The following is a 24560-nucleotide window of genomic DNA, read 5'->3' as shown; positions in this document are numbered from 1 at the left end:
CTCTAAGTCAAGCTTTACTTTAATGTTGGCTTGGTTTGGGTTTTGAGAGTAAAGAGGTGAGAAAGATGAAATGAAATGAGGTGAGTGAAGGATCTAGTATTCCTCCTGTGACGGCCCTGGTTTTTCAAGCCAGTGGGTCCTGTGATGAATCGAAGATTGACCCGATAACGGATCCGAATGCGGAAGTGAAAACAGAAAATAAGACTTTAAGTAGTCAAAGTGACCTTCCATGAGGTCGTGGAACTCAATGAAAACTGATGCTGAAACGAATGATCAGAAAAAGACCGAACAAGCCCCTAAGGGCAAAATGGTCGTTTCTAAAATATAAAATCAGGTGCTACCGAGTGCACCACTAGAAAGACAGCAAAAAATTAATCAAATTAGAACCAAGAATTACTTGATTCGGAGTTTGGATGAAGAAGATATGAAACTCCAAAGTTTCATAAAAATCAAACTTTCTAGGTTAAAAAGTAGTGCGGCAAGGGTACTTTACAAGGGGTAAAATGATCATTTTAGACAAAATTAGATGCAACTGATCATATCATTAGATAGACAAGTAAAAATTAATTAATCTAGACTCAAGAATAACTTGATTCGGAGCCCGAATGAAGAAGATATGAAACGTCAAAGTTAAAAAAAAAAAACTTTTGGGTTTAAAATCAGTGCGGCAAGGGTATTTGACAAGGGGTAAAATGGTCTTTTTAGATAGAATTGGATGCAACTGTGCATACCGTTGTATAGACCGGCAAAAACTAATAAACTTAGACTCAAAAATCACTTGATTTGGAGTCAGGACGAAGAAGATATGAAGCCTCAAAGTTTCAAAAAAATATCAACTTTCTGGGTTCAAAAATCTGGGCAGGAATAGTGTTTTGACAGCAATCACCATTTGAATTTTTTTCTCGGAACTGAGGCTAAAAACGGATCCTTAAACGAGTTTTTCTGGAAAAACACGAAGAAGAAACCCCCCTTAAAATCACGTTTTCTACCCAGCTGTGTGGAAGGAAACCAAAAAAAATGTTGTAAAGTCCCTAAAAGGCCCCTTAAACAGCGTAGGTCAAGAGGGTCCAAAAAAGTTGCTGAAGCTAAAAAGAAGTTCTGCTGTCCAGAACTAAGAGCAGAAACGGGCATGAAGCTGACATTTTCTGGAAAAACACAAAAAATAAACCCCTCCTGAAATCGAGTTTTCTACCTGGCACATTAAAGAAAATGAAAAAAACACACTGTAAGATGCCCAAAATGCCCCTAGTTCAGTAAAGGGTCAAAAACTTAGAAAATGCAACTTTACACCAAGTATGCATTTGGCCCTAAATGCATTTTTAGGTTGAAACGAATGTGCACGCAAGTGTAATAAATGATTCTAAGTGCGCGGGAATGGTCCGCGGCTCCCGAGAAGCCCCGACTCAAAATTTGACCCCCCGGTGGCCAAAAGTGAGAAAAATGGACTTGAAACGGGAAATTTGAAATCCAAAAATATAAAATGGAGTCAAATTAGCATTTGGCCCTTGGCCACACTTCAAACATGATTAATAAGACCCTATGGAAGAATAAAAATGGAATTCCCACACCCGATGCAAACATGGTGAGCCAATGAGTTAGCATTTTTTTAATATTTTCATAATATTCCATGAAGTTAAAAGTTACATAAGGTACAAATTAGATGTCATTGGCCTATGGCCTCATCTCATACATGTCAAATACATTGTAAAGAGTGTACTTATGTACACATTACATAATTGGAATCAAATCTACACATTTTGACAAATAAGGCTACAATGGCATTTCAAGCCAACATTTTCATGAAAATGATACTTCAAGTCTACGAAACTTCCATGGCATAGTGTGCATCCCAAATCAAGGTCCCTGTACCTGAAAAATGTCCCCACTACATGGCTGAGTAACATAAAGCTACTCGTAGGAGATGAGCATGCATCGACCTAGCGTTTTACAACTATATCACCTTAAGGTGAAACATGTCAAAGGGCTCATGCCACTTAACGTCTGTTTCAAAATGAGACTCATGGATCATTCTAAGCTACTCATGCAATTTAAAGTGAACAACAGCACACAAGGATACATACTCAAGTATACTAAGCATTGTTAAAACATGCTACACAACATACAAACATACATTTCCAAGTATACTAAACCATATTAAGACAAGTCATGCAATGTCTAAACATATGTACATAAGTATACATTTTATATGGAAATCTCGTAAATCAAGTATACGAACACAAGTATACTAAGCTAAAAGAGATACACCTAAAACAAGTATACACGGCACCAGCATACTAAATGAAATTTAAACTCACAGAGCAAGTATACAAGTTCAAGTGTACTAAATAGGATTCAAATATCCAAAGCAAGCATCAATTCTCAAGCTACAAGTAATCCATGATTAACAACTTGAAATTGAATGTGAAATCAAATAGTGGAAAGACTAGGACATGCGGTCACTAGACCAAGCAAATGTTTCCGGGCAATTACGACCCACAAGGCACTACTTAATGCGCACATGCATAAGTTATTCCGGGCAATTACGACCAACAAGACACTACCTAGTGCGCACTTATGGCTTAGAAGACTCTTGTCTTCGTATTAGAGCCAAACCCTAGCCATCACGTGAAATATGTCCTTACAAGCTTCCCAAAATCAATAAGTTCAAAACTTATATTAAAATCAATAAGTTAGACCAAACTTATATCAAAATCAATAATGCATAAAATCATCTTCCATACACAAATAAGGTTGAATCCACACAACCCATGTCTAATGATTCAAGTCTAAATAGCATATAACATGTCAAGTCTCAAATATGCAATTATACACAAAGCAAGAATATTTTATAACAATTGAGTCACATTACTATCCTAAGCCACAAGTACTAAATAAGCTTCAATTTAGTAACAAGCTTTCAAGATAAACAATTATAATATTCTAACAAGCTATATGCCTATACAAGATATATTTAAACAAGCTTTACAAGTCAATGATATTATATATCATGCTAAGTCCAATTACCATTTTAAGAGGCCCCAAGTACTAATTCTACATCCAATTAGTAATATGCTCACAAGGTAATTAATTTCACTACATTAAAAGGGATTTTCAACCTAACATGAAAAGTCTCTAGATTTCATATTAATCCCAAATAAACTCAAATTTAAAATATGTTAAGGAACATAGCATAGTCTTCACATATATTATACCTAAAATCAATTTAAGTGACTACAACACTTAAAAATAAAATTAATTAAGCTAATTAATTAATTTTCTCTAGACTTTCAAACATATCTAAATGTCCTCAATTTAGTATATGTTAAAGAACTCACCAAGGCCTACTTTAATATCACATTACAAGTTGATTCCATACTTGATACAACTAGGTGAATTAAACTTTCACAAAAGATAAATATTAAATAAAATTTGCAATTCTTATTCAAATAACCCCAATTTAATATATATCAACCACCATACCAAGGCCTAAATTTCTAGCATGCCACAATTTAATTCTAAGTTGCCTAGCATCATGAGAATTAAATCTTAAACAAAGAAAATAATTAAATTAAATTCTATAACTTGAACAAGGCATGCTCACAAGTTGTATATGCTCATATAACAATCAATACAGCATTAATATAACCCTAAAACATCCCCTACCTCAATTTGAGATAAAAATCTCAAAAACCCACCGAAAAAAAAAGTGTTCCGAATCCGACGATACCGCGGGGTTTTGTTGGGGACAACACTATCTACATGAACCCCTAAGAAGCTCCATAAAAATCAAAACTTGACTTCAAACCCAAACTCAAAATTTGGCCAAAAACGGGTTCTAATAAGGGGGAAAGATGCGCGTGGTCAAGACAAACACAAAACGCGAAGGAACTTCGACTTTTTAACAAAGGGAAGAAGGTTCAAATGAAAGAAGAAGGGTGGCAGCCCCCTTGGGCTGCCATTGCAGGTTCTGGTCATGCATGGAGAGGGGAGAAAATGACTTTTAAATTTTAAGTCCCCCTATTTATAGAAAATCTCAAAAAGTGCCCCGAACGGGTCCCGCCGGGTCCAGAAAAGTGGATTTTGAGCAAACGCACTCAAACGGAAAAACTCCGTGAACAAAAAAGGTTCAAAATGAGAAAATATGAATAACAGAAGAAATGGTGTCAAAAACTGAGTCCCGAGCAGAAAGATATACCCCGAACAAGTTCAGCGGCAACTGGGGCCAGAAACCCTGAAACTGGAGAAAAGCCACCAGAAGGAATTTCTAAGAGTACACGACTCGACGAAATGTGAAAATGAATCCCGTACGAGGATCCAGGCTCCAAACGAGGTATTTTGCAATAACTTTCATTAATTGCACAATGGCCCTTCCAAAAAGTGAAAACTGCACTAATGACCCAGAATGAAAATATCTTCCAAAAATATTTTTTTAAAAACCCCTGAAATAAAATATCTTCAAAAGATATTTACGAAAAACACCCTAAGAATCAAAAAAGATTCTGAAAAACTATGCATCCATGCCCCTATGGACACCGGGAGCAACAAAAATACTTTTCTGAAAAAGTAAAGATACGTATTTCATGGAAACCACTTAGAATGAAAATACGTGAAGTCAAAAACCAACTCCGAACACAAGGAGTGAGGTTATGCCAACCAAGTGACAAACGGAAAAAAGACAAAATAGGGAAAAGGATAAAACAGGGAAAAGGACGAAAAGTGAATAGTGTCAAAAAACGAAAAATGTGAAAATGACTCGGTCCTCAAAGGAAGTTGTCAATCCAAAGGCAAGAGTCTCAGAAACCATTTTCGAGCACTTGAGATGACACTAAGCGACGAGAAACTGAACTCAGAAAGGAAATTTCAACGAAAAAAATTTATCCGTGAAATTCTGAAGAAAAAGAAAAGGAAGGAAATGACCGGGTCATTTCACCTCCACTCACTATGTGATCCTACACCATGGTTTTCACACACACTAAGTGCAAGACTAAAAATGGAGTTTACACTTATCACCATCCTAAGTATCCATCCAAGGCTTAATATTAAGCCTGCACTTGTCAACCATTGAAGCCAACAAGTGTACCTATACTAGGTGAACAAGTGGGTGAATCCTCACCCTCCACATGTCATCATCTAAGGCTCCCAAGGATAACCAATGAGATGCCTACAAGTGGACCAATGAGTGTGTGACACTTGTCACACTTTAAAAAAATTACAATAAGGTCCCTCCCCTAAATATCTTTCAAATTAATTTGAAAAATGGTCCTTAAAGACGAAAAATAATTACTTTATCTAATTACACTAAAACACCAAAAGTCAAGAATTTTTTCGAAAAAACTATGCATTCATACCCTTTACAAGAAAATTAAAACATCTAGCATACTTTTCTATAAAAGTAAAAATACGTATTTCATGGAAATCAAATATCATGGATGCATGCAAAGTCGGAATCAAATTCGAGCACAAAATGTGAGGTTATGCAAACGAAAACGAAAACTGGGAAAAAGACAAAAATGGAAAAAAAAAAAAAAAAAAAAAAAAAAAAAAAAAAAAAAAAAAAAGAAGGAAAGAAAGAAAGAAAGAAAAATGCTGGAAAACGAAAAGAGGGAAATGGCCGGGTCATTACAACCTCCCCATCTTAAAAGGATTTCGTCCCCGAAATTATGCCGTACCTGAAAGAGAGAACAAATGAGGATACCGGGAGCGAACCTACTGCTCGAGCTCCCTAGTAGCCTCCTCAATTTTGTGATGTCTCCACAAGACCTTGACCAATGGAATTGTCTTGGTCCGTAAGACCTGCTCCCGTGAATCAATAATCTGGACCGGACCTTCCTCGTAGTTCACGTCCTCATCAACAACCATATCAATCCACCGCAGAACATGGGATGGGTCCGGCTTATACTTCCTCAGCATAAAAATATGAAAGACGTCGTGAACCCTATCCAAGTCTGGCAGTAACGCCAAATGATAAGCAACCTCACCGACGCGCTCCAAAATCTCAAATGGTCTAATAAACCTAGGAGAAAGCTTACCTGTCTGTCGAAATCTCAAAATCCCCTTACGCGAAGAAATCTTAAGAAACATATGGTCTCCTACCTCAAAAGACAAGGATCTCCTCCTCATATCAGCATAACTCTTCTATCTGCTCTGTGCGGTAGCCAACCGCTGCCGAATTAACTTGATTTTCTCTGTAGTTTCAATAACGATGTTAGGACTTTAGGCGACCGTATCACCTACCTCAGTCCAACACACTAGAGATTTGTAAGGTCTGCCATACAATGCCTCAAAAGGTGCCATGCCAATACTGGTCTAAGAAACTGTTATTGTAGGTAAACTCAACAAAAGGCAAGTAGTCCTCTCAACTACCCCTGAAATCCAATATGCAAGCCCATAACATATCCACTAATATCTGAATGGTATGTGTAATGACTCGGTTATTTACCTTCCTTTCCTTTTTCTGAAATTTTACAGATAAATTTTTTCCGTTTAATAATCCTTTCTGAGTTCGGCTTCTCGTCGCTTAGTGTCATCTCGAGTGCTTGGAATTATTTTTCCAAGACTCTTTTGTATGGATTGACAACTCCCTTTAAGTACCGAGTCATTTCCACATTTTCACTTTTCGGACACTATTCACTTTTTGTCATTTTCCCTATTTCGTCCTTTTCCCTTTTCTGTCTTATCTCTGTTTGTTAGTTTTTGGCACAACCTCACTTTTCATGCTCGAAGTTGGTTTTTGACTTCACGTGTCTTCATTCTAAGTGGTTTCCACAAAATACGTATCTTTACTTTTGCAAGAAAGTTCTCTAGTTACTCCCGGTGTCCATAGGGGCACGGTTGCACAGTTTTTCAGAAACTTTTTCTTTTCTTGGGGTATTTTTCTTAAATATCTTTTGAAGATATTTTATTTCAGGGGTTTTTAAGAAAATATTTTTGGAAGATGTTTTCATTCTGGGTCATTAGTGCAGTTTTTACTTTTTGGAAGGGTCATTGTGCAATTAAGGAAAGTTATTGTAAAAATGCCTCATTTTGAGCCTGGATCCTCATACGGGATTCATTTTAACATTTCGTCGAGTCGTGTACTCTTAAAATTCTGTTTTGGTCGTTTTCCCAGTTTTAGGGATTTTTGGCTCCAGTTGCCGCCGAACTTGTTCGAGGCATATCTCTCTGATCGGAACTTGGTTTTTGACGCCGTTTCTTTCGTTGTTCATATTTTCTCATTTTGAATCTTTTTTGTACATGGAGTTTAGCCTTTTGAGTGCATCTGCTCAAATTCCACTTTTCTGGACTCGGCGGGGCCTGTTCGGGGCACTTTTTAAGATTTCTATAAATAGGTTGCCCTAATTTTTAAAATTAGATTTTCTCTCATCTTCCCCACTCATTGGCCGGCAGCCATGATAGCCCCTTGGGCTGCCACCTTCTCTCTCCTCCTTTGAACCACTTTTCCTTGGTGAAAAGCCTTCGGCCTTAACGTTTATTGTTCGCCATGACGCCACGCATCTTTCCCCCTTATTAGAATCCATTTTTGACCATTTCTTGAGTTCAGATTTGAAGTCAAGTTGTGATTTTCATGGGGCTTCCTTGGGATTCTTGTTCATCGTGTTGCCCTCGACAAAACCCTTCGGTATCGTCGGATTCGGAGCACTTTTCTGTCAGTGGGGAATTTGAGATTTCCATCTCAAATCAAGGTAGGGGGTGTTATAGGTTATTATTCTTGTTATATTGCATGCTAGTGATGTTTATGCAATTTATTTACATGCTTTGGTAACAAATTTAGAGATTTTATTATTTATTTTTCTTGTGAAGGATTTGATTTTCTCGGTTGATTATAGCTTTGTTTAAACATGTGGCATGGAATTATATTACCCCTTGATATGGTCATTGACATATATTAAATTTCGAATTTTTGGACAAGTAATGAAGATTTTATTTAATATTTTTCTTGAGTAAATATTTAATTCATGTGGCCTTATCTAGCTTGAAATCAATATGTGTTAGCATATTATATTAGGCTTTAATACACTCTTCAACATATGTGAAATTGAAAGTAATCGGAGATGTTTTGAAATCTAGTAATTATTAATTAATTTGATCAATTAATTTGCTCCAAGTGCACTATTCATTTCTTTGAAATTCTGACTTGATAATCTTGATGTGCATGCCATATACTTTCACATATATTAAATCTAGAATATTTGATTAGGTTTTGAAACCTTTCATTTAATTATTTTCTTTGTTTGAGATTTAATCCTTATGATGATATACAACTTGAAATTAAAGTGTGCCATGCTAGTAATTTAGGCCTTGGTATACTTGTTAACATATATTAAATTGGAATCATTTGAATGAGAATTGCAACTTTTATTCAATATTTATCTTTGGTGAAAATTAAATTTACATAGTTGTAACTTGCATGAAATAAGCTTGTAATGTGATATTACAATAGGGCTTGGCATGTTCCCTAGCATATGTTAATTTGAGAACATTTAGATGAGTATGAAAATGTAGAGATTTTAATTAATTTGTTTGAAAATCTAGAGATTTTAATTAAAAGAATTAATTAAAATCTATTTAATGGTTCCCTTGGCTTAATTAAGGTTTTAACTTGATATTTGTAATAACCATGACTTGTTTACTAGCATATAGTAATTTGGGACCATTTGAAGTTTCTTTAAAACCTTGGGATTTAAATTAGCATGATTTAATTAAAATTCCATTTTATTGCTCCAACAACCTAATTGAGTTTTAGAATGGATATAGGTGATGACCATGCTATGTCCTTTAATATGTATTAATTTGAGGTTATTTGGAACTAAATCGGAATCTATAGAATTTAATTGTGTTTATTTAATTAAATTATATCTAATTGCTCCATGGATTTAATTCCGTCTTGGAAGTTGTTTCTATGTTTAAATCATGGACTTGGACTTGTTGTGTATTCACTTGGTTACATTTGAGCATTTGATAACGTTGTTGTTATATTTAAATTAATGAGCTTATGTTTTCAATGTTGAAAGATATTGTTGTTGGCCTAAGGATTTTATCTAAAGGTCAATCTTATGTTTTGATGATTACAAACCATTAATGATGTTTAAGTACTAATGTTTTAATTGAGTGATATATAGTTGATCAATATTCAATCCTCAATGTTGAGCTAGAAGATCCATTCCAAGCATTACAAATACTCAAGCTATGGATTCAAGGAAGCCTTAAAAGTTGCAAGAGATCAAAGGCATATTCAATCAAAGAAAAACTCGAACTTCAAAGATCATTCAAGCATTTCAAAGAAAGAAAACAAGTCTTCATCAAGCCTAAACGATCATGGTCAAGAATGAAGAAAAGGGGTAGATAAGATGGTGAGAGCTTAAGATTTAATGTCAAAGTATTTTTGAATTCATTTGAAGCTCATCTCTATAGGACCATGCATATCATACATCATATGCTCCTACATCATTAGCAATAGACTTTGAACTTCAATACACATATATTTAACATATGAAGTCTTTGCTAAGAATGAGTTAGTTCAAGCTTGCATAAGCTTTGAAAGAACTCAACTTAAGCTAGAAATGCTAGGACCATGCACATTAATCACAATACTTATTTTGGTCTCTAGAAAGAAAAGGAAAAGGCATTGAATTTTATATTTCATCTTTAAAGCCCTTATTGCCATAATTTGGTAAATGACTCTAGGACACAATGCACTTGAAATTTAACATCTTCATATGTCCCTAGACTCCTAGAAACAGGCCTTGAACTAAATTGAATCATTCATCAAAGTCCTAGGTGATAGAAAAATGAATATCTCAAAAGAAGCTATTTTCAGCCTAGAAAATTTCAAACCAGCTTGCACTAAAACTGCTATAACTATTTGTGTAGTTGGAATTTTTACACAATGCCAGTGGCATTGGAAAGCTGACTTCGAAACCTTGAGTTTAGACTCAAATTTCACCTAAATTGGATTAAAAATGACTGAGATATGAGCTTCACAAAATACCTGATTCTGCTCTGCGAAAATTCTGACCAGGTTGCACTTAAACAGCCATAACTTTTTCTATGGCTGGAATTTTTGAGCAAGGCCAGTGGCTTTAGATAGCTGACTTCAAGACAATGAATTTAGACTCAAATTTCACCTCATTTGGAGTTTCATGGACTGAGTTATGTCTATTTGAAGTCATGCACTTTTTTCTGTCCAATTTAGCAGCAGCCTTCATGAAGCAAGAGCAGCCTCTATAAGAAATAGAGCCAGCTCTCTCAAAGACTAGAGAAGGCTCTACAAATTTAGAGATGGCTCAGAAAAGTAGAGAAGGCTCAATGAAAAACTAGAGAGGGCTCTACCAAAAAGTAGAGAAGGCTCTACGAAAGTAGAGTAGGCTCTAAAAATCTAGAGAAGGCTCCACTTTTCCATTGAGCCGTCTCCTTTTCAGAAAAAGAGCCTGCTCCACTTTTCTAATGGAGCCGCCTCCATTTGAAATTAAGCCGCCTCCACTTTTGTAAAGAGCCGGCTCCTTTGAGGGTTTTGAATTACAACGGCAATTTTTCTGCATTTATTTCCTCTAACCACTTCTAACAGCTATATTGAGCTATGAATTTCTTTATATATACAGAGGGTTTATCTGAAAAGAAAACATGATTTTAAGAGACATCATATTACATTGCAAAGAGAGCTTTTGTTTTCAATCTTCTCATCATCTCTCTCATTTCACTCTTATTCTATCTTGAGAGATTCCAGTAAAGATTTACAGGGCTTTTGCTCTTGTTTTAATCTTCATAGAGTTTTTGCTCTATTATACTACTTGAGAGAGCATTCAAGAACATTCATTCAAGTGCATCAAAGAGAGCTTTTGGCTCTACCATTATACAGAGCTTTTATTCTGGTTATACTCACTCACAGAGCCTTTGTTCAGACATCGATCTTTATCTCATATACAAGCTTCCATAGTTGAATCACAGTGAACTTCAGAGAGCATTTAGTGAGCCTTTGCTGAACTTTTGTTCTAGTATTTCATCAAAGCTTTTGTTCTGTATTTTCCTCATCATCTCTCATACATTTCATACTTAGAGTTTGAGCTTCACTTGATTTCATATATACTCTATTGTGAGGTTTGATTTATATCAGTTCTTGAGAGGATTTCTTGTAGTGCAAATTCTATCTACAAATCTGCTATAAGCCTAGGAGGAAGAGTTTCTCTTAGCAAAGAAATTGTAAGGGATGGTGTGGCCTATGTAAAACTAAGAGAGGTGGTCTCTTAGCAAAGATACTGTAAAGGGTTGGTGTGACCCAAAAGGAAGCCTAGGAGAAGGGTGTTTTCCTAGCAAGAAAGAGAAGCAAGGTCTTGCTTCAATTAAAGGTTTGCTCTCCACCATTAAGGAGAAGCTCTAAGGAATTTGGGAAGTCTCAAGAGGGATCTTGAGCCGAGGAGTAGGAGTTTCCGAACCTCGCAAAAATTGCTGTGTTATTGTTTGCAATCTCTCTTCCCTTATCTCTTTTAAAATTGTGCTAAATTGATTACTTTCATATCTTGTTTATTGCATAATTGGTTATACTGTTGATTAGAAATTGTAATTCTATAATTTACGAAAATTGGCCATTGACTCTATTCACCCCCCCTCTAGAGTCAATTCTTGGGTAACAATTGGTATCAGAGCCTAAACTCTATTAAAGGACTTAACCGTCTTAGAGTACGATCATGGCCAATAATAGTAGTATCACACACTTAGAAGTTTATCCCATTGATAAACCTCCTTGTTTTGATGGAAATGATTATATCTATTGGAAAATTAGAATGAGGGCATTTTTAAAAAGTATTGATATTGATGTGTGGAAAGTTATAGAAAATGGTGGTCATATCCCAACTAAAGTTCTTGAAGGAAATAAATTTCCTAAGTCGAAAGGGGAATGGGATGAAAATGATCATAGATTAATACAGTGTAATACTTTAGCCATATGCCATCTTTATTGTGCATTAAGCAAAAATGAGTTCAATAAGATTATCTTTTGTAAAACGGCTAAAGAAATTTGGAACTCACTTGAATTAGCCTATGGAGGATCAATTAATGGTGAGGAATCATATATGCCTATGTTTATTGAAAAAGATGCTGTTTCCATCATAAATGAAAATGAATTAGTTAGTGAGATGTATTCTAGTTCTACTAACATTACTAATCATTTGAATTTTCTTAGTAGAACTTACTCTTTTTCCTATAGTGAAGTAAATAAAGCAACTCAAAAGAAGAGTATTGCTCTCCAAGCTTCTAGCAAAGAAGTAAGTGATGTTAAAGAGTGAGACAAACTTTGTCTCATGGCCGATGAAGATGAGGTAAATCCTAATCATGAATTTTTTGATATAGAAGCCTCTTATAATGAACCAGTTGATGCACATAATGAATTACTTGATGCGTTTAAAGAGTTACATGGTGTGCTCAATAAAATGACTGTGAAATGTTCTTCTCTTAAAAAGGAAAATCACAATCTCTCTCAAAGATATGAAAAAGTCCAAATGGAAAATGATTCTTTGAAAATGAAAAACCATTATCTTGTGCAAGAATTACAAAAGATCCAACTTGAAAACGAATCCTTGAAAAAGGAAAAGGATAATGTACTATCTATAGAGCCACCATCAATTGATTGCGTTTCCGAGTATAATTTTTCAAAGGAAATCATTGATGATCAAAATGGCACTTTAGCAAAGACAACCAAAGGAAAAGAGAACTTAAGTTCTATACTTGGAAATCAAAGAGTTGTTTATTTCAAAAATGAGATAAGACATGATCCTCATACTAAAGATGCATGCTTGTTGAGAAGAAGAAAGCCTTTGTATGATCACTTTGTCAAAAGTGGTACTCATTCCTTTAAATGCAATTATTGTAAGAGGCTAGGACACACAATTCATGATTGTCCATATAGAAAGAAGTTGAGGTCAAAGAAGGTTTGGGTTCCAAAAAGAACTTATGTTCCATTGCCTAACTTATATGGACCCAAGAAAATTTGGGTACCAAAAGAAGAATATGCAACCCTTTCTTATAGGGTTACTTGATGGCATCAATCAAGGATTATAAATGATGCATCTATTTGAGAAACAACTTCCAAGCTAATGAAGTTAGTACCATGGATAAATATTTCCTTTCTCATTAATTTGCTCTTATATAAAGTATTCAATCATGAAATTCTAAGCATGACGCTCTTGATATGCTACTTGTTCCTAATAGATGTAAAAATGTCTATGTTTTGATTTTTTGCATAAAAGTTTTTTTTTTTTTGAGTTATGAACATGCTAACAAGAAATGTTTTTCTATCCTTCAAATGATCTTTAGATTAACTATGCCCAATCTTTGTGATGGATTTATTGGAAGATATGCCATCAAATGAAAGCATACATTATCTAATATAGACCATCAATTCTATTTCATGTGAACCTTATCAAATGTATTACAGTAGCAATGTATAAAAAGTCATCTATATGCTTTTGTGATCTTAAATGTTTTATCTACTTATTTGTGTCACTTCCATACATATAGTAAATGAGGTTGTTCAACTTGAGGAACAAATCTCATTGGTAGAGCCATCTCATTAAAATGAAGAATGAGAATGTATATTGTTTTCCTAAGGGTCAGAAGTGTGTGGTCTATACAAAGGCTGTTATAGCAAATTGAAAGGGTAAGCCTCAAAGTAAAAAGAAAACCCTAGAAGAGAAAGCTAAATGAGAGTGTCTCGAGAGGCCATATGAACACATGATTTCCTGAGTTCTTAATCAAGAATGAAAGCTGAATACATTCTCAGAAATCAGTGAGCAAATGTAAAATACATTGAAGTGATGATGGATGCTTAAGAAACTGAAAATCTGGTGCAAAAGGTGTCTGGAAGGACTTAAATTTGCTGGAATCACTATCTTAGCTTGAAGAAGGTTTAAATAAGCTCTTATATCATGTTTACATCTGCAGGAGGTGCTCACTTGAATAAAGTTGAGCTGAAGTAAGTTTTTCATATCCCTAACCCTCATTTAAACTTCTTTTCTGGTTCAGCCTCTGATTTATGAAAGGAAGTGTTAATATCTTGTTGTGATTCATCTGCCAATCATTCTAGCAAGTGTCTGTGGTTTAATAGAGACTAGTGAAGTTCAGAAGTTACATCAAAATTGACCAACTTGAAGTTTGGCCTAGTAAACCTAAGCTGTTAAGGTTTAAGGCCTGAAAATCTGGGATTCAAACTATGAAAATTGTTTACCATGCTTATCTTGATGTAATTACTGTCTGAGCAAGTGTATTTACATGAAATATATCTGAGAGGTTCGAATTCAATGCAGTGGTGCAGTGATTTTATAGCTTTGTCCCTGAGTGCAGAGTTTCTACAGAAACTGGTCTATAACAGATTTTGAGGTTGAAATTAAATTATGAAATGAATTGCTTAACCTCTGAGCTTTTGTGAGAAGATGAACCAACAAACTGCAGCAGAGCCAGCTCCTTTTAGAGTAGAGCCCTCTCTTTGAAGAAAAAGAGCCGTCTCTACACAAGGCAGAGCAGTCTCCACAGATGATATCAAATTGCTTGCTCTCGGGATCTCAAAAATTTTAAGAAAAAGCCTGCTCTATAAAAACAAGAGCCGGCTCCCCAACCTGCATACAAAATTGGAATAGGAAGAGCCGTCTTTAGAAAAAGGTAGAGCCGGCTCCTTCAGTGCTATTTTCTTCCAACTCTCGGGATCTTCTCTGTAGACAATTGAGCCTGCTCAACAAAAAGGAAGAGCCGTCTCCAAAAAAAAAAAAATTTTAAAGACCCGTCTCCACAAATTATCCGAGCCGGCTGCCAAACTGCTTTAAAATCTACTCTCTCAAGATCTAAGATGTGGGTGAGCGGCAGAGCAAAGAAAATATACACTGTTTTGAGCCATCACAATGAGCTCCACTGAACTTCATAGAAAAATGTCTTGGAAAGCTTAAACGGAGAGAAAAGAGCATCAATTCAAAACCAGTGAGGTCCATTGATACATGACTGTAGATTTTTTTTTTTTTTTTTTTTAAAAAAAAAAAAAAAAAAGAGAGGAGAGCTTCTGGGTCTTGGGTGTGCTTCGAGTGTCTATTGACTCTGGTGACGCCCGAGCTACCTTTGAGTTCCATATCAGTCCGGTGAAACTCCGACCAAGTAAGCTTCAGTCTATCAAGCCAATTCGGACTCAGCTGTAGCTCCACTAATGTGAAGATGAATGGCAGATTCAAACGATGGTGAGTTTCAGTTCCTAAAAGGCAAAGGTACAGTTTAGTTACAGTGAGGTTCCAAGACCAAACCGAAAGCTGCAACAGCTGCTGCCATAGCTTACATCATCCACAACCTCCGGCGAGCTTCCTTCTATTTCAGAATTAAGTATATCAGTCCGGTGAAGATGCTACAGCAATCAACTTTTCGGCAATAGCTCAGATCAATAAGACCCAAAACCGAAAGCTCTAAGCTTGCATTCAAGCTCCGATGACCAAATCACAAGTTCCTAGCTACAATTTCAGTCCGCCCGCGAGACACAACTATCTCCATTAATACCGGCGAGCTTCATACTACAACAATGGTTCAGGCAAGCTTCACAAACAGTTCCATTCCATAGTGTTTCAGCTCCGGTGATCAAACAAGCAGAATTTCAGTCCGGTGAAGTTTTCATTGATCTCGAAACGAAGAATCAGCAAGCTTCACTCTCGGGATCTCTTTGATGAAGTAAGAGCCGGCTCTAAATTTACTAAGAGTCGGCTCCAAGGACAAATACAGAGCCGGCTCCAACAACCTTTGAGCTGGCTTCCACAATGCTTCTCTAAGTCTCGGGTTCTTAAGTGCACTGTAAGTTGGTTAGACATATTTAATTGATCTCAGCACTTCATTTGGAGCATTGTAGTTGACATTTCCAGTAGCAAGAACTCTAGATTGTCTTCATGCGAATTGGGCATACTACCCAGTAAGTTTCTTTCATTCAATCCACTCAAAGTTTCACATGATCTTAAAAATGATGAGAGAGAGCCGGCTCCTTATAAAACAAGAGCAGGCTCCAAGGAATTTATAGAGCCAGCTCTATATAACTTAAGAGCCGGCTCCTATGATGGTTATAAGAATCAGTATCTCGGCATCTCAAGAAGAACACAAGAACAGGCTCCATCTTTGATGTTAAAATGAGTCTCAGCACTTTCTGTCTTGAGGTCTTGAACTTGAATCACTCCAGAAAGTTTTCCAAAAGCAACAATGAGTAAGTATCTCGGCTAGAACTCTTGATTGGGCATCTTCACAAGTAAGCTCTCTTCATCACAATTCTCTTTAAAGTTCAATTAACTCTTGCTTTTTAAATGATTTTTAGTAATTAATTTCTAGTAATTATTTTCTAAACTCATCACCTTTAATTCATCATTCCATGAGACCCTTGATTGCAATGTAGCCTTTTTCTTTCACATGTAAAAGACTTATTCTAGCAAGAATTGCTTAGTCTATGGTTTGCAAATTCAAAATTTATGCACAAACTATCATTTGTCCTTTAATTAATCTATTGATCCATTATATATAGATCAAATCTTAGAGATATATTGCACAAATTTTGTTATCAAACCCCATTTGTTTTGAAGTTATCTTTGAATAAATTTTCAACATGTGTTGTCTATGGTTCAATTGGACAGAATATTTCAAGATTCTACTGGATTTCCACTTTTAGGCTGAATTTATCCATTTCAATATTTAAATCTTGTTACATAAAATTTTGTGTTGGGGTTTTCAAGTATAAATTTGTCCTAGCACTCAAATTGACTGAATGTGAAATTTAAACTAGATGGGTTCATTGTTTCAAAATCCTTTGAAGTACCTCTGTTAATCTTCAGTCAAAACCAATTTGAGTATTGAAATTTTAATTGTATGATAATTGGATTTTTTTTGGAGAATTCTTTCTGTAATTTCAGTCTAAACTCTAGAAATATCCATGGCTTCTATAGATGCAAAATGAAAATTTGCTTCAAATTTCTTCCTATTTGCTTAAATCTTTCATGTTTCTCATGCACTACTACTTCAAAATTTTGCAAGAACCTAGTTCATCCTCCCACCTTTTTGAGATGACAAAGGGGGAGAAAGATGTGTGATTCATTATGCTTGTTATGCTTGCGTATATTACTTTTCACTTATTTTAGATGCATATTGAAAGGGGGAGTCTTATACACTTTAATGTCTAAAATATTTGTTGTAAAATCAAGCATGCTATGATATTCAAAATATGCATATTGATAGGGGGAGCATTCTTTCAAATGCAACTCCACTTTGACAATAAACACATCAATGTTTTGTCATCATCAAAAAGGGGGAGATTGTTGGCCTAAGGATTTTATCTAAAGGTCAATCTTATGTTTTGATGATTACAAACCATTAATGATGTTTAAGTACTAATGTTTTAATTGAGTGATATATAGTTGATCAATATTCAATCCTCAATGTTGAGCTAGAAGATCCATTCCAAGCATTACAAATACTCAAACTATGGATTCAAGGAAGCCTTAAAAGTTGCAAGAGATCAAAGGCATATTCAATCAAAGAAAAACTCGAACTTCAAAGATCATTCAAGCATTTCAAAGAAAGAAAACAAGTCTTCATCAAGCCTAAACGATCATGGTCAAGAATGAAGAAAAGGGGTAGATAAGATGGTGAGAGCTTAAGATTTAATGTCAAAGTATTTTTGAATTCATTTGAAGCTCATCTCTATAGGACCATGCATATCATACATCATATGCTCCTACATCATTAGCAATAGACTTTGAACTTCAATACACATATATTTAACATATGAAGTCTTTGCTAAGAATGAGTTAGTTCAAGTTTGCATAAGCTTTGAAAGAACTCAACTTAAGCTAGAAATGCTAGGACCATGCACATTAATCACAATACTTATTTTGGTCTCTAGAAAGAAAAGGAAAAGGCATTGAATTTTATATTTCATCTTTAAAGCCCTTATTGCTATAATTTGGTAAATGACTCTAGGACACAATGCACTTGAAATTTAACATCTTCATATGTCCCTAGACTCCTAGAAATAGGCCTTGAACTAAATTGAATCATTCATCAAAGTCCTAGGCGCTAGAAAAATGAATATCTCAAAAGAAGCTATTTTCAGCCTAGAAAATTTCAGACCAGCTTGCACTAAAACTGCTATAACTATTTGTGTAGTTGGAATTTTTACACAAGGTCAGTGGCATTGGAAAGCTGACTTCGAGCCCTTGAGTTTAGACTCAAATTTCACCTAAATTGGATTAAAAATGACTGAGATATGAGCTTCACAAAATACCTGATTTTGCTCTACGAAAATTCTGACCAGGTTGCACTTAAACAGCCATAACTTTATCTATGGTTTGAATTTTTGAGCAAGGCCGGTGGCTTTAGATAGCTGACTTCAAGAAAATGAATTTAGACTCAAATTTCACCTCATTTGGAGTTTCATGGACTGAGTTATGTCTATTTGAAGTCATGCACTTTTTTCTGTCCAATTTAGCAGCAGCCTTCTTGAAGCAAGAGCAGCCTCTATAAGAAATAGAGCCAGCTCTCTCAAAGACTAGAGAAGGCTCAATGAAAAACTAGAAAGGGCTCTACCAAAAAGTAGAGAAGGCTCTACGAAAGTAGAGAAGGCTCTAAAAATCTAGAGAAGGCTCCACTTTTCCATTGAGCCGTCTCCTTTTCAGAAAAAGAGCCTGCTCCACTTTTTCTAATGGAGCCGCCTCCATTTGAAATTGAGCCGCCTCCACTTTTGTAAAGAGCCAGCTCCTTTGAGGGTTTTGAATTACAACGGCAATTTTTCTGCATTTATTTCCTCTAACCACTTTTAATAGCTATATTGAGCTATGAATTTCTTTATATATACAGAGGGTTTGTCTGAAAAGAAAACATGATTTTAAGAGACATCATTTTACATTGCAAAGAGAGCTTTTGTTTTCAATCTTCTCATCATCTCTCTCATTTCACTCTTATTCTATCTTGAGAGATTCCAGTAAAGATTTACAGGGCTTTTGCTCTTGTTTTAATCTTCATAGAGTTTTTGCTCTATTATACTACTTGAGAGAGCATTCAAGAACATTCATTCAAGTGCATCAAAGAGAGCTTTTGGCTCTACCATTATACAGAGCTTTTATTCTGGTTATACTCACTCACAGAGCCTCTGTTCAGACATCGATCTTTATCTCATATACAAGCTTCCATAGTTGAATCATAGTGAACTTCAGAGAGCATTTAGTGAGCCTTTGCTGAACTTTTGTTCTAGTATTTCATCAGAGCTTTTGTTCTGTATTTTCCTCATCATCTCTCATACATTTCATACTTAGAGTTTGAGCTTCACTTGATTTCATATATACTCTATTGTGAGGTTTGATTTGTATCAGTTCTTGAGAGGATTTCTTGTACTGCAAATTCTATCTACAAATCTGCTGTAAGCCTAGGAGGAAGAGTTTCTCTTAGCAAAGAAATTGTAAGGGCTAGTGTGGCCTATGTAAAACTAAGAGAGGTGGTCTATTAGCAATGATACTGTAAAGGGTTGGTGTGACCCAAAAGGAAGCCTAGGAGAAGGGTGTTCTCCTAGCAAGAAAGAGAAGTAAGGTCTTGCTTCAATTAAAGGTTTGCTCTCCACCATTAAGGAGAAGCTCTAAGGAATTTGGGAAGTCTCAAGAGGGATCTTGAGCCGAGGAGTAGGAGTTTCCGAACCTCGCAAAAATTGCTGTGTTATTATTTGCAATCTCTCTTCCCTTATCTCTTTTACAATTGTGCTAAATTGATTACTTTCATATCTTGTTTATTGCATAATTGGTTATACTGTTGATTAGAAATTGTAATTCTATAATTTGCGAAAATTGGCCATTGACTCTATTCACCCCCCCTCTAGAGTCAATTCTTGGGTAACAATTGTTATAACGTGTAACGAATCGCACACTGAAGATTCAACATTTGTCATGCCATATTAGTTGTGGACTTAGTACATGTATTGTATGTGTTTCTATATTTAGTTGTGCTTGGTAGATAGTTGATATCTTGTATATACATGTTGATATATACATTATTGCACAACTTATTGATTTTGAAAACTTGGGGATGTCATTGTTTGGCTACGGCTAGGACTTGGTTCTAGTACGGGGGATTGCCCTCTATATAGTCTAGTGCGCACATAGGGAGGTTACCCGTGGGCTAGTAACCCTAAAGTAACTATGGTGTCGGTCTGATCCGGCGTGAAGTCCAAGTATCCACTTTTGTTGATTTCGCATTTCTTTTTGATAACTAGATGATATCGTAACTTGTTGTTCTTTGTTTGATTTACCATTTTGAGTTGCAAGATGTTAACTTTGAGAAATCATGCTTTATGCGTTGTATTGGAAGTTCCAATGTTGGTTAAATTGTATCGATATCATGATTTGTGTTTTGATGTTCAAATGTAATTTAGGAATGATCCTATAGATTCATTTTGAATATAGACGTTAGGTGGCATGACCCACTCTTCTTGTTTTCGTATTTTAGGTTTCAAGTTGATGACTTTGAGAATCTATATCTTGTTGCTTTGTATAACTTGTTTCTATGTTGTTAAAATGCATGAATGATGTGATTTATGCTAGAAACACTCTAAGGTAGCTTAGGATGCTTCCTGAGTCTCATTTTGATATAGACGTTAGGTGGCACGAACCCCTTTAACATGTTTCACCATAAGGTGATAAAATTGTAAAATGCTAGGTCGATGCATAGTCATCTCCTACGAGTAGCTTTATGTTACTCACCCACATAGTGGGGACATTTTTCAGGTATAGGAATCAATGTTGAGATTCTTATTATGCTTCGATGATTTGTGGACTTGAAGATTTCCATTCTTGTGAAGGTTGGCTTGAAATGCCATTTGTAGCCATTTTGTCAAATGTGTATATTTGATTCCAAACTTGTATTACGTGCTTAAGCACACTTTTTGGTATTCATTCTATGTATATGATATGTTGCCAAGGGCCAAACTTCATTTGTAATCCATGTATATTGAAAAATGTTGCCTTTAATGAGAAAAGTATGAAAACTTGGGTTTCAATATGTCATTTTTGCACCGGTGTGTGCATTGTGTATGTAATTCATCCTTTGGCATTCATTTTCTATATGTGAGGTGTGGCCAAGGGCTAAACACCATTTAGTTTTCATTTTTGCATCTTAGTTCACATATTGCATTTTTGGGCTAAAATAGTAGAAACCGAGTCTTTAAGGGTTCATTTTCAAATCGGGTGGTGTAAAATGTGTTCTGGCACCTCTACTAGGTCTCATTAATCTTGTATGAAGTATGGCCAAGGGCGAAACAGTCATTTGAAAGCATTTTAAAACTTTAGTTTTCAAATTTCCCTTTTCTTGTTCATTTTCGTCTTTTTGGCCGTTGGGGGGTCGAATTTGGCATCGGCGATATTTTTAAGCTGTGGACCATTGTAGAACGTCCTAATAGGTAAGTTACGTTTGCGTGCATGGTCATTTCCAGGCAAACCCTCTTCTTTAGAGAAATGAGCCTCCTATGGACTCATTTTGATAATTTGTTGCATAATCTGATCTAGGGGCATTCTAGACCTTTCGCATCGGTTTTATTTTCTTCTTTTGATACGATCACTTAGAAAACGTGATTTTAGGGGGGGTTTCTTCTTCGTGTTTTTCAAGAAAATGTCGTCTTGGTACCGGAAATCCATTACAAAGTTCAGCTTTCAGTTTTACATTTAGCAGCTTTATGACCCTCATGACCAGATTTCATGGAGGGGCATTTTGGGCATTTTATAGCTAGTTTTTTTTTCATTTTCTCCCACTATGCCGGGTAGAAAATTTTATTTCGGAAGGGGTTTCTTTTTTGCTTTTTTCCAGAAAAATTAATCTTCTACCCCATTTCTGCTTTCAGATCAGGACAGTCACTGTAGCAACTTTTGCCCCCTTGTCCAGTTCTGATTTAGGGGCATTTGAAATTTTCTTTGAAAAATAAATTCCAGTCTTGACATGGTCACATAGAAAACATGATTTTAGGGAGGGTTTCTTCACAACATTTTTCCAGAAAATGTCATCTCGGACCCGAAAATCCCGCGTCAAATCTGATTTCTTCTGTACACCTACACTATTTGAAAAAGTCTGTTGTAAGGGCATTTTGGGGATTTCACGTCAAAAATAAATTTTTCTTTTGACATGGTCAGCTTGGAAAAATTATTTTGAGGGGGTTTTCTTCTTTGTTTTTTTCCAAAAAAAATCGTTTAGTACCTCAAAACGGCACGGGACCTTTAGCATTTTTCCTAGGTTACTATTCACGGCCGCGGCGACGTCAAAACTTTGTTTTGACTTTTCTCTTCCATCCGGACTCCGAATCAAGTGATTCTTGAGTCTAACTTGATTAATTTTTTGCTGTCTTCCCAGTGGTGTACTTAGTTGCACCCGATTTTATATTTTCAGAAGTGACCATTTTACCCTTGGGTCTATTTTTGTCCGGTTTTCTTGTAATTCGCTTCTGCTACTTTCTTTTGAGTTCCATGACTTCATGGGAAGTTACAGATGTGTTTTGGGAATGATTTACATTCTAGGGATGTCATTTCCATGTAAAATGACTATTTTGCCCCTGGGAGCTTAATTGTTATTTTTTCGATATTTTGCTTCCGCGTCAGTTCTTATTGAATTCCACGACCTCATGGAAGGTCATCAAAGTGTCTTAGAGGTGTGTTGTGTCTTGGGAGACTGTTGACTTGTTTCTTGCTTCCTCATCTGGATCCGTTATCGGGTCAATCTTCGGTTCATCACAGGACACGCTGGCCTAAAAACCAAGGTTATCACAGGTGGTATCAGAGCGTCTGGGTTCGAATACCTTGGACAACGGGTTTTGGGTGCATATCATGCTCACAGTGTTTTACTTTGATATGTCATTTGTATCTTGATAACATGTTTTGTATGATAACATGTTCACATGCTCAGGTGTTTTGAGACATCTATTATTTGTTAAGCATGTTTTATGTGTATATATGCTTCCTGATAACATTGTTTGTGTCGTTATCATGTTCTAGTATGATATCATGTCTGCGTACTTATGTTAGCATGACCGTATGCGACGTATGTTGGCATACCTTACGTTTTTCATTCACGTGTATTGTCGTACAATGTACTTACGTGCTTCTTGATAACATGCCTTGATCTGATAACATGTTTGTTTGCTTATGTGGAAACTTGTTTAGAAATTTATCTTGACTGTCTGGTTTTGGCATTGTCACTTAGGATCTGTCGTATCCCTTGGATACGTTCTTGTTTCACGAGTTTCTTCCTTGGATAGGAGAAATTCATTCTGTAAGAACCCATGTCAGGAACTTTCTTGTCTGTTTTCTTGGTTGGGTGTTTCGAGACCTTAGTCTGACGGTTGATGCGAGTAAGGCTCATGTGAGCGTAGAATCGTAGTCCTTGTCTAGTGGAGTGAGATATGGGCCAGGGAGGCACCGTTTCATTTCCTTTTCGTTTGTGGCTTCTAAATCTAAGGCCTTAAGCGTAGCGGTGCCTATGACATTATTGTAAGAGTTTTGGGATTAGCTACCCCAACTCTTGCAGATGCCTGGTTCCCGTAGTGCTTTTGGTAATGATCATTTTCGACATTGATGTCATCCATAGAAATAGGTTTCTCAGAGTTGACCTGGTTTAGGGCATGTTATGAACTAGTGCTTTATACTGTCATACTACCTTATTGACGAATAAGTGTGGGCGGGTTCTGGTCGCTGTTCATACTGCCTTATCACTCTCTTCTTTTTTTGTGTTCAAATGTTTCATTGTCTTGGGATTCTCTCGGTGGTTGACGCTGAGTTAACGTGCCGATTCGTATGAGGTGTTGCCTCAGTTCTTGGTTTCGCATTCCTTCAGTTGATCTTGAGATTTCTGGAGTTGTCCTTCAGTGCTTTATGAGCTGTCCTTAGTTTAACCTTTTGTTCGGTCCTTATTTTGTTCTTTTCTGGTATGTTCCTAATTTCGGGGATGAAATTCTTTCAAGGAGGGTAGGTTGTAATGACCCGGCCATTTACCTTCCTTTCCTTTTTCTGAAATTTTACGGATAAATTTTTTCCGTTTAATTTTCCGTTCTGAGTTCGGTTTCTCGTCGCTTAGTATCATCTCGAGTGCTTGGAATTGGTTTCTGAGACTCTTTTGTATGGATTGACAACTCCCTTTGAGGACCGAGTCATTTCCACATTTTTACTTTTCGGACACTATTCACTTTTTTGTCCTTTTCCCTATTTCGTCCTTTTCGTTATTCTGTCTTATCCCCGTTTGTTAGTTTTTGGCACAACCTCACTTTTCATGCTCGGAGTTGGTTTTTGACTTCACGTGTCTTCATTTTAAGTGGTTTCCATGAAATAAGTATCTTTACTTTTGCAAGAAAGTACTCTGGTTGCTCCTGGTGTCCATAGGGGCATGGTTGCATAGTTTTTCAGAATCTTTTTCTTTTCTTGGGGTGTCTTTTGGAAATATCTTTTGAAGATATTTTATTTCAGGGGTTTTTAAGAAAATATTTTTGAAGATGTTTTCATTTTGGGTCATTAGTGCAATTTTCACATTTTAGAGGGGCCATTGTGCAATTA

The sequence above is a fragment of the Cornus florida genome, unplaced genomic scaffold (genome assembly GCF_030987335.1).
Source record: "Cornus florida cultivar Cherokee Brave unplaced genomic scaffold, ASM3098733v1 CherokeeBrave_3.0.0_Hap2_Chr01, whole genome shotgun sequence".
NCBI classification, from domain to species: Eukaryota; Viridiplantae; Streptophyta; class Magnoliopsida; order Cornales; family Cornaceae; genus Cornus; species Cornus florida.
This window is presented reverse-complemented; position numbering follows the sequence as displayed.